The 19,249-nt window shown below is 41.7% G+C and overlaps 1 long non-coding RNA gene across 1 annotated transcript; it reads left to right on the forward strand.

Moving 5' to 3' along the window:
* The first annotated feature begins 12 nt into the window (after positions 1-12).
* LOC135449274 (uncharacterized) lies at positions 13-13,110 on the forward strand. The gene is made up of 5 exons (XR_010440701.1): positions 13-58; positions 11,404-11,532; positions 12,119-12,201; positions 12,351-12,388; positions 12,848-13,110. It is a non-coding gene; the product is annotated as an uncharacterized LOC135449274 (long non-coding RNA).
* The last annotated feature ends 6,139 nt before the right edge of the window (positions 13,111-19,249 follow it).

Raw genomic sequence — 19,249 nt, forward strand, 5'->3', positions numbered from 1 at the left:
GTGCTGTGAAGAAGGAGTCAGTGCTGTGAGGAGCTGACCGTGAGAAATCATTGAGAAGGTATGGGAGCTTTGCAATATGATGACAACAGAAGTATATTTCAATACAACCGTTTCTGGACAATGAAGGAATTGGGCAGCATTGGGTAGAATATTTATCGGCTCTATTCCAACTCACATGTCCCTGACTCTGTAGTTTCACAGTGTTAGAACAAAACCACAAGTGGATGAATTCATCTGAATTTGATTTTTAGTCTTTTGGATGGTTTCTGTTCTATTTTCTCCAATTAAGACATCTAAGGAAAGAAAAAGAAACAAAATTTTAGGAATGGCCAACTTCTTTTAAGGAAACTTGGAACAATAATTCATGTAAAGTAATTTTAAAGGACTTAATGATTCAGTCCATTGTTTGTGAGCTTAATACATCTATGCCCTGCATCACAAGACATTCTTATTGGCAACAATGTATAGTAATTGCTTATTTATCTTAGAGAAATATTGTATTTGGGAGTTTCTCAGATAAAAATCAGCCATTCAAGCAGATTAAAGACTTCTGTACTGCAGACTTTTCCTCTGCAGTAAATGGGTTTGATTTTCCTGTCTATTGTCAAAAAACTGGACTTGGGGAATCTCAGCAACGGACTCAGACTTAACATTAGCAAATTTCCCTTTCTCAGATATTTTTCTAATGTTGTGTTCTGCAGTTATTTTCAACCACTTTATTGCTCCTTAAATTGGTATCTCCAAACCCATGGGGGATGTAGATGCAAGGAATCAAACCAGGGTGGGATAATTTTGAGTGTCTGGGTGGGAGACGCAGATCACACCTCCTTTGGGACTTCAGTCCCTGGTGGAGCTCCAATTATGCAAATAGCTGGTGTTGCTGTGACTGACATTGATTGAAATTGCAGCAGACTCCTGTGGGATGGCTGGAATTGTTCCATGCAGCTGGAGCACTGACAGGGATTCCTGAGTGATGGGATTTGCTGGCTTGGCTTTGGAGCACAGCTAGGGAGGTGCCGCAGATGAGAGACACTGAGGGGCAGTGGGGACAAAATGCCAGTTTTCAACACTGGGAATATATTTTAGCTGTAGAGAGAATGTTGAAAATGCTCTCCCCTTGAAGATAAGTGCTTTTGCTTCTCTGTAAATGGGAACCATGCATGTTTTGGCTGCTGAGTGGGGAAAAACAAGATGTGAGGTAGTGTGGGATGTTTGGGGTCCCCTGTCATGGGGAGGAAAGATGAATCTGACTCCATGTTCTTAGAAGGCTAATTTATTATATATTATTTTTATTATATATTATTTTTCTTATATATTTATTTTTTATATATTTATTTTTTATATATTTATTTTTTATATATTTATTTTTTATATATTTTTATTATATATTTATTTTATTATATTAATTTTATTATTTTTATATTAAAAATGTTATACTAAACTATACTAAAGAACAGAGAAAGGATACTTACAAAAGGCTTAACAAGATGCTAATTAAAAACTCATGACTCTCCAGAGTCCTGACACAGCCCGACTGTGATTGGTCGTTAAGTAAAACAATCCAAATGAAACCAATCAAACAATCACCTGTTGGATAATCTCCAAACCACATTCCAAAGCAGCAAAACACAGGAGAAGCAAATGAGATAAGCTTGTTTTCCTTTTTTTCTGAGGCTTCTCATCTTCCCAGGAGAAGAAATCCTGGCAAAGGGATTTTTTTACAGAAAATATGACAGTGATAAGGTAGCTGTGGCTCCCAGAGGATGCATCCCATGCTGGAACAGCCAGAGCAGGAGTGCCCCCAGGTGCCCCCTGCCTGGTTATCACAAATTGGCTCACAAGGGTCAAACAGAACCTGCAATTTGAGAGGCACATCCATCGTGGGGTAAACCAGCATTTCTGAAACACCAGGAATTGTTTAAATTGCTGTTTCTGAGAAGGGTAGCACTTTTTTTTTTTCCCCCCTAGCAGTGATATTTGATTTAAGCATTTTATGTCCAGATAAGGAAACATCATTAATTGTGAGCAAAACTAGGATGTGCAGGATATCCATTCCTGCTTTTTTGTGTGCTAATGACAGCTTTGAGTAATGGCTTCTGCTGAAAATTTCTTCTTTACACTGTTTCTTCACACTGTATGCCCAGGCTTAGCTGATATTTCTCCCTTCTTCCCAGATTTGCTGTGTGTGTAGTTGTATTTGCTGTCATAAAGTGAGAATTTAGGAACTGGTTTTTTTTCCCTATTAATTCCAATTCAAAATTTGGACAGCCTTAAAGGAGAAAGACTTTGTTTCTTTAATGGGCAGAAATGCAAGTTGCAGCCAGAGTCTGGAAGTCAAGCTGAGTTTTTTAAGCATCCCTAATAATAGAGATCTGGCAGGTCAGATTCTACCCTCATTTGCACATCTGTTGAACTCAATTATCATCAGATTTAATGTGATGGCAGGTACAGGTAAGTGGGTGGGGTTCTGGCTCTGTGACTGGAATTTGGTTGACAATTCTGTTTATCCAGTGGAGAGCTCCTCTGCTGTTTCCCAGAGCTGAGAACAGCAAGATTTGTGAGAAATGGTTTTCATTAGAGAACACCAGTCAGACCAGGCTGGGACTGTGAGAGAGGAGCAGCCTGCAGAGCAGAATTTCCTTCTTTCTGTTGGTGAGAGCTCTGCCTGGCCCTCAGCTCCAGTGGAATTTATGTATCTGGTCAGAACTTCTGAATCTTTGATTCCCAAGGAGGCTGTGGCCTGTTTCTGCCAATCTATTGTAGGGCAGAATCTAGTTCTATTGTAAGAATATAATCTAAAGAATCTAAATCTATTGTAAGACACAATCTGTTGTGTCTTTGTACCATGACACTGGCTTACTTTGAGTGGCAACTGCCTATTATCTGTCCTGGGGGTCATGTTGGCATCAAACTGTGAGAATCCAGGGGGTACAGAAGTTATTTTTCCTTTTGTTGGGCCCATCTGTGGTGGGTTCAGTGGTGGCTTCTTATTTGTGTATTTATTACTTGTTTCTTGTTGTGATACAGGAGTAGGAGAAAGGCAAAGTAGGCTTAAAACTTTAAAAGGGTATAAAGGAAAATTCATTAACAGTAACTAAAAGGAAGAGTAATAACAATTGGAATGAAACCTTTAGGACACTTCTCCTCTCCTTACAACTTTGAGACATTTTAAGTATTTCTCAAAGCTCTGGGTTCATCTCACTGAAGCCTTACAAACCTCACTGTCTGTGCCTGTTAACTTTTTAGCAAGGATAAAAGGCATCTGGCTGAAGGTTTTTGGCACCTGAAGTCAGACAAAATGGATTTGATGGTACATTATGACAACTGGACTTTTAACATTTGGTATTCTTCGTGAACATGTACATAAGCAGTTTTTGGCACATAAAGAAGAGGCAAAATCATTGGTATTCAAAAGTAGAGAAGGCTGGCACTGCTGGCTCAACAGGATGCTGTAAAAACCTTGAAAACCAAAATCACCATGATAGTGCATGTGAGAGTCATCTCACCAAACCTTTTGTATCCACTAGTCATGAAAAACCGAGTCCGGAGTTGATGCTTCAAGTGACTCATCATTAAGGCCACCTTGGATGCCAGTGTGAATTTTATCTGCTTGATTGGCTCAAGAAGGTGGGACCTGCTGCCCTGTTTGAGCTGTGTCTGTTACTGCTGCTGGGTCCAGCAAGCAGGGAAGGGTTCAGCACCCCCCACAAGGTTCCAAGTACAGGTGGAGGCTAAATTGCCCAAAAAAGAGCATTTTCAGACAGTAACTTGCTAGTATTGACCACCGCTAGAGCCCTTCCTTGTATCCTGTTGTCTAAATCCCTCACCAGCCTGGGTTATCAGGACAGAAGGCTCTGAGTGAGGTGAATGTGCTGTTTGAGTCACAAACAACACTTTGAGTTTTCAAATTAGCACCATGTGTTGTGAAAGGGCGTTTGGCTCTATCAACTACCATGCCTTGAGGTGAAAGTAGCTATCACCAGAGAGCACCACTGAATTTGCTGAAGGTTCAGAAAGAAGTTTAAATGGGAAATGAAAAGGTTGAATGGCTCTTTGTGCTGCTGATGAAGAGGTGGCTGAGCAGGATCAAGGGTTTCTCTCCTGCTGAGGTGTTGGGCTTGTTTTGACCTCTGTGAAGATTTGGAAGGGAATCAAGACCACTCCAGTCTTCTGTGTGTGCCATCCTTGTACTGTGTGAATATATCTTTGCGCTGTTACAAAGAGGAAGTTAAAGTTCATGTGCTTTTTTCTGCACTTCAGAGACGATTCTGTGTGCCAAAAAAAAGAGGGAAAAATGAGAAATACTGCAGAACCCTGCTTCTCACTCCTGTCCTGCAGAATGTTATGGTGTGGGAGAATCAGCAGTGCTTGGGTGGAGCTTGCTGAGCCTCAGAGCTGGGGGTGGAATGATGCTGTGAGCAGAGATGTCCTCTGCTGGTTTGTCACCCCTGAACTGCAGTGACCGCAAGGTGATTTGGGCATTTTTAAATTATCTGTTTCTGTCACGGACAAATGAGAGACAAAAATGGTTGGAATTGATCATCTTAAAGGGCTTTTCCAACCTGAAGTATTCTGTGGTTCTATAAAAAGACTCCGTTTGTGGAAATGATCACACAGGGACCTAAAAAAGAAATGTGTAAGGTAGGAAGTGGGGTGTGGGAAGGCACAGTGATGGGCTAGCATTCTTCACCTGATCAAATTGGAAATTACATGGAAATTCCCATCCTATTGAAATAAAACCCCATACCCCAGCAAGTTCCAGAGCCTAAAAAGCAGCCATTGTTCAGGACAATCATCTCCAACTTTTCAAATGGATAGAGCATCTGAAATCTAATAATTTCTGTAGCTTTTCTATGAAAGATGCTTTTTCAGAAAAACAAAGTTTTATCCTCCATTTTCAGCTCTTTTATCAAATCCGGGTTGCATTAGAAAAGCAGCTGACTGGGGAAAAAAGAAGATTAAAAAGGGCTACCAGTGAGGAACTTGTTTCCAAGCAAAAAAGGGCTTTATTTTTAAATTTCCTTTCCTGCCTGTGAAAGAGATGTAGACAAAGGAAACAATGGATAAAAGTGAAAAGAATGGTAATATTGACAACAATGTGCCTGTGTTCAACTTCAGGCCACGTGTGGGATAATCTGTGCATTTTTTTGGTTATTTTTCTGAGGGTGAGGGGTTTATGTTTGTGCCATGTGCCTTCCAGAGCCCTCTTTATAATAATAAATTAAAGAGGGCTGGAGGACAGGTTTAGGAGTGGCACATAAGCAGCTGTAACATTTAAATGCTGTGTGCTGCATGGGGTTGGGACCCTGCCACTCCCACCCAATGTAAACGGAGGATTTGGGGAGTTGTGAATTCTGAGGGACAGTGATGCCTTGTGCAGGCTGCCCTAGAGCAGAGGCTGGACAGAGCTACAGAATAAAGCAGAGATTTATTAAGAGGGTCTCAATGGATCCACCTTGGGCAGCACCAGAGCCCAGCCAGGGCTGCACCCAAGATGAACCAAAATGGCCCCAAAATGCAGGAGCGCTCCCGGGCTCTCTCCCTGGGATCAGTTCTGCTCCATTTGCACCTTGCAGTTCATTGTCCCATTCCAGCTTTAGCCCAGGCACTCCCACCCTGCTTGTTTTTCTCTCTGCAGCCCACGGGGTTTGTGCTCTGGGGCTGAGATTGGGATCATTTGTCCTTGGTGCCCAGCTGGAGCAGGAATTGTTTTGTCTCCCTGCTCTGTGCACAGAGCTCACCATCCCTGAATGTGAAGCTCAGGAAATACACACTAAAGATCACAGAATGTGAAAAATATAAAAGCCAAAACCTGAGGCATCATTTCACAAGGCATCAACAGCTGCCCACAGCAGGATGGATAAGAACTAGGCTAAGCCAGAGAAAGGGGAAAAGGCCTGTTTAATGTAGTGCCATAGACATAATTTTTACATTTGGCTCTGCATGGCATGATTTGAGTGAGAAAGGAAGATGCTGCTCTAGCACAGTCTGACCCAATTCCCCAGGTTATTGGAAATGGAGGCACCAGATTAGCAGGAGTTTTCTGCGGCACAGAAATGGATGTGAGGGACACAGCTGTGTCTGGGGCTGGCCAGGCGCTGTTCTGAGCTGCCTGTCACCCTGACTTGCTCCTGGTGGCCACCTCCCCATCCCCAGCCTTCTGCCCAGGCTCCTCAGACCCCTCTGCCCCAAACCTACCCTACAGCTGCCAGGATTTGCATGTGCATTTTTATTTATTCAGGGCAAAATGTGAGGAGGGGGGAAGAACTTCACAGCTAGACTGCATCTCTGTCTGAATAGCCCTGCTTTTTGTTTCAAGCATAAACCAGGAGGAATACAAATAAAGTTGCAGAATGCAGTGCATGCTGCTTTCTGGCTGATCTCCTGGGGGGAGCCCAGTGCATGAGGATGACTGGCTTTCCCCTTAGCTCATTAAGATTCCTCATTTCCCTCATCACACTGGCACATTCTCTAGCAGAGGTCAGGCTCGTTGTGGGGGTCATGATCGCTCTCTGTTACGGCGTTATTTTCTTTTCCATCATGGAATCTTCCAGCGTGGAAAAGGCAGGGTAAAAATAGACCTTTCTTTGCCCTGCAAAAGCGTGTTGGCATCCTTCTGTCCTTGCTCAAAATGTCTAATGCTTTATCTCATCTCTCTGTCAGTTCCTGAGTTGTCCCCTCTGCCTCCAGAGCTTCCTACTGACAATCTGCCTCTGTCCTGACTGCATTTTTTGGTCTCTCTTCCTACCACCCTTCCCTTCCTGAAGACAAAAAAATCTGTGTCCTTTAAACCCAGTCATCTCCTGCAGGGATTATTTAAACACTGGAAATGGTCAGCCTTGGAATGGTCTTTCTAGGAACCCTGTATTATGATTTATTGATAAGTGTGCTGCAAAATTTCAGCTGGAGTAGCTGCTTGCCTTGATAAAGGAGCATTTTAAATGTATAACAAGGATATACATTGTAATCGGCTGAAAATGTTATTATGACCTGCTGTTCCAAGATTATAAATGAATTATTTCTGCAGAATCTGTTCCTTCATTGTTTGGTTTTCTACCCACCACTGCACTTTTGGTGCCTTGTAAAGAAGGTCTAAAACAAAATAAAATTCATTGCATTTCTGACCTGAACAGGACCTTTTGTTCAATTGAATATGTTACACAGTTCTTCACAGGTGATTTTTAGTATTTCTGAGTTCACTTAAGTGAAAAGTTGCAAGGAGTAATAACAACAAACAACAACCCTTAGTATGTGAGGCTTGGAAAATGTGTTATTACTCTGTTCAGACCCTGTGCTCACCAAAGCAAATGGGAGCACTGGGAGCAGAGACACTCAGGGGGTTTGTTTCAAGTGCCTGTTCCTCACCCAAATTAAATATTAGTGCAGATCCACCCTCTCATTCCAGGTTGTGCCATGCTCATCTTTCTGAGGGGCTTCAGCCTGTGGAAAATGAGTTCTGCAGGACATGAAGGTGTTTCACAAATCAATAGATTGCAGAGAAGAGTAAGTGCTGGGGAAACGTGCCCTGCTCAGTTGTGTCCAGGCTGTAGATAGCACATCTGCAGGCAGAAAATCTTTCAGCCTCCGTGGAAAGTGATGAAATTGGGGCCTCTGTGTCACACACAAAGTTTTTGACCGAGATTCTCACCAGAGATATGGAAAAAGAGCTTAATGCTGTTTATTGACCCCATGCAGCCAGGCTGGGCAGGCCCTTCCCTGACAGACTGGTGATTTTGCTGGGGATTTGCTTCCCCTTCAATTTATGCAAGCATTCCTCAGCAGACAGTATTTTATCCTTGTCGTGCCAGCTTGGATGCAGAGTGACTTCCCACTTGTGGTCCCCCCCCTGCCTGCTGGGCTCTGCGAGGTGCCAGCAGGGACAATGCCATCGTGGGCACCCCTGCGAGATCAATTTGGCTCACAGCTGTAATTGCCAGCTGTAATTATTGGGGTTAATGGGATTAGTTTCACTGGTGGGCTTGGGAAGTGCCTATTGTTGTTGCCTCTGGCAGTAAATTCCCCCGTGTAAGTTCTTTGCTGGGCTGGTTTATGGCACCAATTGCAATCACGGCAGGTAAGGGAGCAGTGACGTGAGGAAAGTTGGAAATAAAGGCAGAGGGGAGCAGGTGGGTGAAACCTCTTTTAAACCAACTAAAATGCATGCTGCCTGCTTGCTCTAAGAATAGAAAGAACCCCCACAGAGAAGATTTCTACCTTCAGATCATTTTTTTTTTTCTGAAAATTGTAGAAAAATAAGGTTTATTTCACTACTGACTAGTGGTGTCGAGTGGGTAATACCAAAAGTCAGATAAAAATGGGTTTGCTGGTAATAATTTCCATCTCATTCAGGTGCTGGTGGCAAAAGCAAGCTCTTCTGTATGGTATTTCAAAATGCATTTATGGTTTGTCATTTTAAAAGGAATAAGAGGTGGTAGGTGAAATGTCTCTCCCTCTTGCTTTTATGAACTGAACAGGAAAGTGAGATGAATTGTAGTCAAATGTGAGGAATCTTCCCACCCTTAATTTGCCATCTGAGCATCATAAGGTTGAAGCACAACAAGTAATGTGAGGGAACATGAGTCAGTGAAGGAGAGAATCAGCAACATAAATTAGTTTATTCATACAAAATTAAAAAGACTCAGTTTGCTCTGCTGTTGCAGCTTAGTAGGGATGTGTGGAGTCTCTCAGATGCCAGAGATTTTAGGGATTAGCACTGCTCCTGGAAAAGGGATTTGTGCCATTGGGTGGCACTTATAATATTTTCTTTTAGCAGAAAATAGCCCAGGTCTATTATCTATAGCATGTTTTTTATCTTTACCTGAGCTGTGTGTGCACTGCAGGTGCACATCTGTCCCTTTTCCTTCCTGATTTTGGCCTCCTTCCTTTTCCTCCCTCTCTCCAGGTATTTGGCTGGCTCCAGCATGTTTTTTCAGCCTTTTGCCAATGCCTTCATCTTTGTACCGAGTATCCACATTTCTCTTGAGCTGCTAAAATTGATTTAAAGCTGAAAAGATAAGAAAACAGACAAGAAATATTTTCAAATTGCAATTGAAGATAAGAAGGGAAACTTCCTTCCTGAGATAATGGGGATTTTGGAGCACTAAAATAGAAATATGTACAAACTGGAAATATGTACTTAGCTCTTGATGTGGACATTCTGCAGAAAGAGCCTGTATGAAAAATGGATTTTGTGTTTACTGGTACAAAGAAACCTTTTAACATAAAGAAGAGAGAAATCCAGTCTATAAAATTTAGTATTTTGTCCATTTGGGTGCATGTAATTCTCATGAAATAGACTTTTGATTTGGTATGGGAATGAGATGCATGTTAGGCTTTTGTACAGATTTTGAATTAAACTCAAGCACAGAGATTTGGTTTTGATGCGTTTGGTGTCCTTGTGCAGAAGTAGCCACAGTCTTAGGCACTTTGAAATTCCCATCCCCAATCAGAGATTTTGTTGGAATGCTTATAAAGAAAAACCTTGTGAGAAGGACAAAAGGACAAAGTCCCCACTCTTTCACCCAATCTTACTTTTCAAATTTTGTGATTTCTTTTCCGTTAAGCTGTCACATAATTATTACTTGCAATTTGGTGTGCTCAAGCTCCTCTCACAGCCATCCTGGCGCACACAAATTGTCATCAATGGCTTCTTTTTAATTTCCAAGCTGAGCAAGGGATGTAGAGGAAAGGATCTTGTGGGTGCCTCATCTTGAGAGTCAATTTCTGCTCTCTCAGGAGCGTGGAGTGAGGTGGTGGAATCATGTCACCATGATATTTTATGAAAAATCCCTTCACCAGCATTTCTTCTCTTGGGAAGCTTCAGCTTTTCCCTGTTTTGCTGCTTTGGAATGTGATTTGGAGAATTGTTTAACCAGCATGTGAAGTGTTTTTATTTAATGACCAATCACAGCCAGCTGTGTCAGACTCTCTGAGTCTGTCACAGATTTTTGTTATTCGTTCTTTTCCAGCCTTCTGTCTGCATCCTTTTTCTATAGTTTACTAGAGTTTTAGTATATAATTTCTTATAAATATAATAAATCAGCCTTCTGAGAACTTGGAGTCAAATTCTCATCTCTCACCTCATCCTGGAGACCCAAGAACAGCACAACAGAATCATGACCAGATCCCTCCCTTACCAGCAGCTGGACTCTGAGCTCATCTCTTCTTTAGGCAGCTGGAGATGCTGCCAAGGCAGGGACAGGATGCTGCAGGTTTCTCTTGGCAGGGTGGCATTTGTTTGTCTTTCAACTTCAGCTGGCTTTCCTGGGAGCTGTGGTGCTTCCCCAGGGGCAGGAGGTGGAAAGCAATGTTTGCAGTCCCAGCTTGGCTGTGATTTAAGCATTTTATAAAGCCAGGTTTGGGGGTGGGATGGATGGAGATGAGAGATCTCTGAAGCCAGGTCTTGAATTTGTGGTTTATTGCCAAGGGCCTGGGTGCAGGGCCCTGCTGGGATTTGGGGTTTATTGCCAAGGGCCTGGGTGCAGGGCCCTGCTGGGATTTGGGGTTTATTGCCAAGGGCCTGGGCGCAGGGCCCTGCTGGGATTTGGGGTTTATTGCAAAGGGCCTGGGTGCAGGGCCCTGCTGGGATTTGGGGTTTATTGCCAAGGGCCTGGGTGCAGGGCCCTGCTGGGATTTGGGGTTTATTGCCAAGGGCCTGGGCGCAGGGCCCTGCTGGGATTTGGGGTTTATTGCCAAGGGCCTGGGTGCTGGGCCCTGCTGGGAGCTGCCAGCCCCAGCTCAGAGCAGGCCCCAAAGAGGGGAAAGAGCCAGGTTCCCATTACAATACAATAATTCTTCTTCTGTGCTGAATATTCTGATTCTCAGTATCCAATCTAGTACAATATATAAATCCTACAGCATTTACATACAGCCTATAAGAATCATTACATTACCATACTGTGTTACATTTTAAACCCAAAAAACTCCTTTTTGGGCCCCTTCTGCCAAGCTGTAGGGTCTGCTCTGACCCTTGGGCCTGTCTGCAAGCAGAGGGAGTTGTTCCATCAAAAGGGGATCACCTTCAGCTGGCCACACCATTTTTTCCAGTTTTTCAGTAACTGAGGTATCTCAAAGCTTGTTTTCATTTCAATCTTGCTTATAGTTTCCATATTCTTAAAATCTTTTGCCAGGCAATCATATTTATAAGGCTTTCCTGTTTCATCTTCCCCAACATCTTGGCAGTGTGGAATTCGTTTATCTTTCAACTTCAGCTGGCTTTCCTGGGAGCTGTGGTGCTTCCCCAGGAGCAGGAGGTGGAAAAGCAATGTTTGCAGTCCCAGCTTGGCTGTAATTTAAGCATTCTATAAAGGCAGGTTTTCCACAGCCTCACAGGATGTCTCTCTCCTCCACCCCTATTCGTATTCTATTATTATTTTATTCTATATTATTTTATTCTGTTTTCAGGAAACTACCACATCTTCTCAAAGGAACCACCTCCTGCCTGTGAGTCTGCAGCCAAAGCTTTGCAGTGAGGAGAAAATGCAGCACAGCCAGGAGAGTGCTGGGCTCCAGAAAGCATTTCAGCCTGTGGAGGTCTGAGTTGGAAACTGGGTGCAAACACCAATTTTGTGTAGTGGTTTTGGTCATTGTACTAATGAGTGTGCTGGGTTTAGTGTTGGTTGATCACCAGTGCAGTTACCAGGATGTACTCATTCCCTGTAGAATTGGGGGAAAGGCAAAGCAGGTTTAAAACTTTAGAAGGCTATAAAGATAAGTTTATTAATAGTAACTAAAAGAGTAATAAGAATCAGAATAAAACTTTTAGGACACTTCTCCTCCCCTACAGCCTTTTCTTTCTTACTGATAATGTAAAGAAACAAAATTTAAATTTTAAGTCACAGTCATAGCCACATGAAAGGAGAAAATTATTCCTTCCCAGGCTTCCTGCACTGCAATAAGAAAAAGGTGCTTTCTGCACTTGTTATTTTTTGTGCAGGGGCATTCTGGGCCAGTGGCTTCAGGTATTGCTCTGCAGGCCCAAACACAGGGTATAGGTGCCTAAAAACTCTAGAAAGATTGTTGGAAACCTTGGTTAAACTTCATGCTTCGTCCTTTTTCCCCCCCTGAGTAAAGGTTGTTCACAATGCACAGAATTTTTAAGATTCTATTTCCATCTCAGAGCTGTGCTGTTCTTTAGGAGATGCTGAATTCTGCAGCTTTGTGTGCATTTATTCAGAGCCTTCAGTTTTGTCATTTCATCAGGTAACGTTTTTTTCCTTAATTTTATTTACTTGGAATTTGTCCAACTGTATGCATGCAAATGGAAATTTAACTTAAATGTAGTTTCATAGTAAACTTGATTTAATATATAGAAATTTTTTTTTAAATATGACATTTATTTTTCACTACAGCTAGTGGATGAAATGTTTCTTTAAAGCTGTTTTTACCGGTAAGTTCTCACTCAAATTCTGAAAAAAACAATAGGTGCTTTGACAGATTTATTTGAGGTGTGTAATTATCTCAAAATCTGACTGAAACTCCAAAGGAAAGGTTTACTAAGAAGAGCCATTAGTTACCACCAAGTGAAACAAAAGAGGTATCTTAACATTTGTTTCATTGTAGAGAATAAATCCAGTACATAAAGGTACTGAGATATTATGGAACACTGAAAAGTGTGGTTGTGTTGACATAAAACCAGATATTTGCCTTGTAGTTTTACCTGTAATTAGAAAGCATCTTTATTACTTTATAAATTGCTTTGTTAACAAATGTTTTAGTCTTAACACAATTAGGCCTTTCCAACAGTTGCCATAAAGTCAAGTTTAATTTTTAACAAGTTCTCTTTTTAATAATGTTTGACTGCAAATGTTTATGCTTCTATTGTTTTTTCTCTGTGTTTTTAATGAAGACAGAGGAACAAATAGAGTCAACTCTGTGTAAAGCTGCTACAGAGCCCTAGAATGGACATAAGTATAAGGAATAAATAATGGACCGCCTATGAGTTATTGGATTCTAGTGAGTTGTGCTCAGGGGACTCCTGGCAGAGCCACTTTTGCCATGGTTGCTACAGAATGAGCTCCACAGCCCTCCAGAGTGGGGGTGGCTGTTGTAGTGTGTTGTAATGTCCTGTTTTAGACTTCCGGGTCCCGGGTCCCTTCCCAGGTGTGCCTACGTGCCTCTCCCTTCCCCCTTGCCCCCATGTGTGGGATCTCAGCACCTCAGGACTGAGGTGCCGAGTCACCGAGACCACCCTTGGGGGGCTCGGGAGTCCTGGAATGTTGCCAGAAGTGTCTGGTGGCTGGACTTTGATCCTACACAGGCGATGACACCTGTATGAGGATAGGAGAGTTTCACCGGGGTGAATGGTGAAGGGATTGGTTAATTAGAGAGGGAAACACAGGGTTTAGGATTTCTGTACAGGGGGGTTTAGAGAAGTAAGATGGAGGAATTGGGGCGTGTCCTGTCTTTCTTCTTCTTCTTCTTCTCCTCCATCTTCTGTGGTGATGGTGGCACTTTGGGATTGGTCATTACTAAAAGTGCACTGGTCAATAAGGGTGAAAGGTATTGGGGAAAAATGATAAATATTGTACACGTAACTATGGGTATAAAGATAGGTGACCGCCCGGAGGGCGGGAGAGTGTGCTCATGGCTGGCTGCTGAGCAGAGCTCTGTCGGGCCGAGAGAAAATCTTTTAGATAAACAATTAATAAACACTGAGACAAGAACTGAAGCCTCTTCTCGTCCTTTGAAACGCGGGCTGCCCCAAGGCCACCCCGGGCCTTTCCAGGCCATCCAAACAGCCAAAAATCGGACACCCATGCTGAGTGAGTCCTGTCAATCAGGCTTAACATTCCAGCAAAGGCATCATGTGGTTGGTCGAATTCAAAGGATGCCCCTCAGGCCCAGAGGTCATTGGCCTGTCTAGGTGTCCTTCGCCCCTTGAGACCCCGCCCCCCCCACCTGGTTGGTGGCTCACCTGTCCCCTCCCCTCCCCCTGAGCTTAAAAGGTGAGTCCAGCTATGTGCTCAGTATTCTGTTGGAGCTCTCCCCAAGATTCAGACCTCTGTAACCATGTAATAAACCACTGCATATAACCCTCTGGCAGAATCCTCTCCTTTTTTCTCTTCACCTTTGCCTGAAGCCTCTTCCTGAGGTAAACGGAGTTCCTAACAAGCCTGGACTTGTTCAGTGCCCAGCTGCAACCACCAGCAAGCTAAAGGTGTCTCTGGGGTGATGCACCACAGCTGCCGCCTTTGGCTCAGCAGCGAGGGTCAGACTGGCCCAGGCACAATCTAACTGGTAATATTGGGATTCATATTCCAATAGGTGGCCAAATACCAGAAGACATTTCAAGGATGCCTGATGCTATCAGTAAAGCCATGGAGTGATTAATGCAGCTTGTTGAGGTGGTTAAACTGAGAGATGCAGCAGGCTGAAATTTACAGTATTGATCCAATTTCAGTGCTGGTAAAAAGAGCCGTGGAGGAAATATAAAGGTATTATTACTGCTCATCCTAAAGCCATGTGCAAAGTGAGCAGAAGGTCTCTTAAACTTTAGTGTGGCATATCCTATATAGAGCCAAGGTAAGTTCATGCTGGAAAAGCAGGGCAGATGTTTTCTAATGGAAGCAAATTCTAGAGCACAAATAATTACATTGCAAGTCGCAGTTGGGATTGTTTCCTTTATGCTGTGCCTAAATGACTCCAAAGCTGCAAAGAAGACATAAACAGTAAAAAAAAGGAGCTGCTTTCAGTTGCAAACTGCAGGTGCAACCAGACACAATGGGACTCAAGAAGAAGTGTTGAATTAGAACCTTTTTCCCTTCCCATCTGGCCTACAAAGGGCCCCATCAGCTGGCTGCCACCTGATGTAACATTTCCTCTCCTCATCCTTTTCCAGGGATTGGCCTCGCTGGAGCAGCTCTGGTGGCTGGAAAAGGTCAGTCCTTCTCTTTCTCTGGAACATTTTTCCCCTGTGGAGTGTTGCCGTCTGGGTTGTCTCAGGAAGCCCAGGTGGGATGAGCACTCTGGGGGAGGTTTGGCTCCCTTCTGTGCAGCCAGGCAAATACTCAAAGTAATGAAACGTGGAGGGATTTCAATATTTCCAGATGGCTGGGTCCCTTGCAGTTTATACTGTTGTAACTGTACTGTATTTCAATTATTTCTCAGCCATTAGTATGCACAGCTTAGCATTTCTGGTTAAGATTTGATTTCCCAGTGAAGGGAGCAAAGGCAGCGCCTGCTACAAGGAAATACTTCCAGTGGGGCCAAAAAATATTGCCCATGAAAATGTTCTTGCTCAAAATACAGTATGTTTTTCTGGCACTTTCCAGTGATTATGAAGCTAATGAAAATGGAAGCTGTTGCATCCATCTGTTCTGAATATCACTAGCTTTGGAAATAAGAGCATTGAGAGCTGTGTGTGACAGCCTTAGGGAGAATATAGGGTGGGCTCACACCTTCACCTGTGTCATGTGGTGGCCAGAGAGACAACAGGAAAAAGGGGAGATTTGTTTTCCTCTAGGTTTCTTTGTTTCCAACAGTAGGACACAGGAGTTGGTATTGATGTCCTGGTTTGTCATATAGATTTAGATTTATTCTACAGATTCACAGATTTAACTGTGTTTGCCACGATTTGCTGGCTGCTCTCAGTGTTCACAAACTGGGACTTGCAAAGGAGGATGTTCAGACTAATATATTCTGGATATTACCAGTGTCAGGGGCGAGTGCTGTGTTATATTGCTACAATTTGCCTTTTGTTGTAAAACTTCTCCCCTGCCAAAGGAGAATTCTGTCTCTGTACCCAGTCCCTTCATGCCTCATGCCCTGACTTTGAGTGCTCTGTTGCCACAGCAACTCTGCACTATCCTTCTGTTGCATTATTGCTGCTCCCATAACTAAGAGGTACATCAAACAAATTAAACTTGTCAGTCACATCTGAAAAAAAAAATAAAAAAAGATCTTGAAGATGTTTTCTGTCTGGTTCTAGTATCATAGCAGGTGCAAGCTCCGGACTGCAATCCCTGCTTTGTTTTCTTGGTCCTCATTACTTACAACAGATGCACTGAACCTGGTGGGAAATATTTGCTGGCTGAAAATAGCAACTTCCTCTGGATATGAAAAAATTCTATAACTATCGCACTCTTTACTGGAAAAAAATGTCCCTTTTTATTTTTTGTTAACTTATTTCTGATCGTGGTAGTGAATATATTAATAGGTTCTCAAATAGTAAATATATTAATAGGTTAATACAGTAAATATATTAATAGGTTAATATAGTAAATATATTAATGGGTTCTCAATTATCAGTAAAAAGTAAATAACTCTTTGTGAAAAGAGTTATTACTTATGTTTTTGGCCCTTAAGTTGAAGACCAAGTGTAGAACAAGGCTTGCAAATCACTTGCAAGTTGGGCTCTATCTATTCCCTGCAAACATTGATTTTATTTTGTAAAGTGTCTATCAAAACCTGTGAATGTTTAACTGGAAAAAGTCCCTTTTTATTTTTTGTTAATTTATTCCTGATCATGCAAGTAAATATATTAATAGGTTCTCAGTCATTAGTAAAAACTAAATAACTCTTTGTGAAAAGAGTTACTACTTATGTTTTTGGCCCTTAAGTTGAAGCCCAAATGTAGAACAAGTCACTTGCAAGTTGGGCTCTTATCTACTCCCTGCAAACATTGATTTTATTTTGTAAAGTGTTTATCAAAACATGTGAATGTTTAACTGGAAAAAGTCCCTTTTTATTTTTTGTTAATTTATTCCTGATCATGCAAGTAAATATATTAATAGGTTCTCAGTCATTAGTAAAAACTAAATAACTCTTTGTCAAAAGAGTTATTCCTTATGTTTTTGGCCCTTAAGTTGAAGCCCAAATGTAGAACAAGTCACTTGCAAGTTGAGCTCTTATCTACTCCCTGCAAACATTGATTTTATTTTGTAAAGTGTTTATCAAAACATGTGAATGTTTTACTGGAAAAAAAATTCCCTTTTTATTTTTTGTAAATTTATTCCTGATCGTGGAAATAAATATATTAATAGGTTCTCAAATAGTAAATATATTAATAGGTTAATACAGTAAATATATTAATAGGTTAATACAGTAAATATATTAATAGATTCTCAAATAGTAGATATATTAACAGGTTAATATAGTAAATATATTAATAGATTCTCAATTATTAGTAAAAAGTAAATAACTCTTTGTGAAAAGAGTTATTCCTTGTGGTTTTGGGCTTGAAGTTGAAGCCCAAATGGCAAACAAGACTAGCAAGTCACTTGCAAGTTGGGCTCTATCTACTCCCTGCAAACATTGATTTTATTTTGTAAAGTATTTATCAAAACATGCGAGTGCTATTCCAAACTGGCAGCCTACAAAAAAGAAAAATAAAATTTTTCTTTGGGGGAGCTGCCCAGAAAACACCTGGTCAGTGAATGCAGCTGACATATGATGCTTCAATATTGAGACATTTTGTTTACAGCTGGAAATACCAAAAATAGCAAAAGCATTATTTCTCTGAGACACTGATGAAGGTAATTACTTGTCACCATTTTACAGATACGTGTTTTCCTCAGTGAAACATTTATTTGTCTTTTGTAAGGCTCTATAAAAGTAAGGAAAAAGAAAAAAATAAAAATTTCCATGCATCACTCTTCAGGTAACAGTGAAATAATTTTAGAAGCAAGTAATCTAGCGCAAATTATATTTAGCATTATAAGCCTGGTGGCTGGAGACTGTTGTGTTGTTTGTAATTCCCAGCCTGAGGCTGTGCTGAACACGATGTAATTTGCTCCAAGGCTGTGTAACTCACGGGAGGAGATACAAGGAATTCCAATACTCCCATCAGCAGTAAATTGGTCTGAAACCGTATTATTTGTTTCCATTTTCTTCTGAGGAAGAATAACAACCCTTACACAGATTTTTCCCTCGTGCAAGCTATGTCTATTGGCTTCCAAAGTTAGATAAATGTGTTTCTGGTATAATTTCAAAAGAGAGAGAGAAAAAAAGAGATTTTATAATTCAATAAAAATCAAAGCCTGTTTCTTTTTCAGAGTAACGCTGGCTTTGTTTGCAATGGTTATGAGGCACTGCTGCTTCTTGTGCATTTGAATGTTCAGGTGATGAAGTAGTGTGTTAATGATGCATTAGGTGAATAAATAAATGTATTATCAATTAGAAAAAATAAAAGCATAAGATTTTTTCTTTTGTCTGTGAGGATTTTGCAGCGGATTACCTTTTTAAGTTCAACCAGTGGTTAAATTCATCCATCTCTTGCCTTAAAGGTCATAAAACTTTTCCCAGGTCTGAAAATCCTGTTGGTAAGCAAGAGTGGAGACGCCTGCACTGGTAATTATTCCAATTTCTATTTTGCTAACTATTGCAAGAGGGCAAGTAGGTAGAATACCTTTTCAGGACATTTAAACATCCTGTCTTCTCCAGCAGGGGCAAATAAAACCATCACTATGCATCCCAAGAAATCTGTTTCTAGAAGAAAATGATTCTTTAATAGGTAATGAGGATTTCCCTTTTATAGGCTGGGCAGAGCAGGGGAGGCAGTGATTGAAGCAGCAGGAGTGCAGCAATCCTCACAGCTGTTAAATCTCTGCCCTGCAGAGAACTTTTCCTTCATTTTTTCCCTGCCACTGGGGCTGGGTTTTGCACGTGGGCTGAGTTCTTGTTCCTGTGAGAACAAACCTCCATCCACTGAGGCCTCTCCATCCCTTCAGGGTGGGTTTGTGAAGCTCAGCCCCAACTCTGAGCTCATACTTTGAGCTGGTGTGACTCCAGTGCTGCAGCAAAGTTTTTTCCCCTCGCACCACCAAGCGCAACTTCGAGATTTTGACGTGCTTGTTTTGTGTTTTGGTTTTTTTTGGTGATTTTTTTTGTCGTTTTGCTGGCTCCTGTTCTGAAGTGCTAAATGCAGGACACACACCAGCCTGCAGCCTTCCCCTCCTCGGGGAGCTGACAAGTGTCTTTTGTCTTTTGGGAGTTGGAATTCTCAAATAAAATGCTGCATGAATAGCAGCTGGTGACAATGACAAATATTCCTGCTGATCTCCAGAGTCTCTGCCAACCCTGAAGCGGCAATCCCGATTCTATTCAATGCCACTGACAGCTTATTCTAAAATAAGCTCTTTTCTTTTATCAGAGGAGGTGATAAGAAGTACAATAAGCTGTGATCTAGCTACTGCTGTAATAAGGAATCACCCTTCTTTAAACCAAACTTATAAAAATCTTCTTTTCCCCAGACTGAACAAACAATTAAAGAATGCTGGGAAATAAGTGACAGCTCTGCAACCTCACTTTC

The sequence above is a fragment of the Zonotrichia leucophrys genome, chromosome 5 (genome assembly GCF_028769735.1).
Source record: "Zonotrichia leucophrys gambelii isolate GWCS_2022_RI chromosome 5, RI_Zleu_2.0, whole genome shotgun sequence".
Lineage (NCBI taxonomy): Eukaryota > Metazoa > Chordata > Aves > Passeriformes > Passerellidae > Zonotrichia > Zonotrichia leucophrys.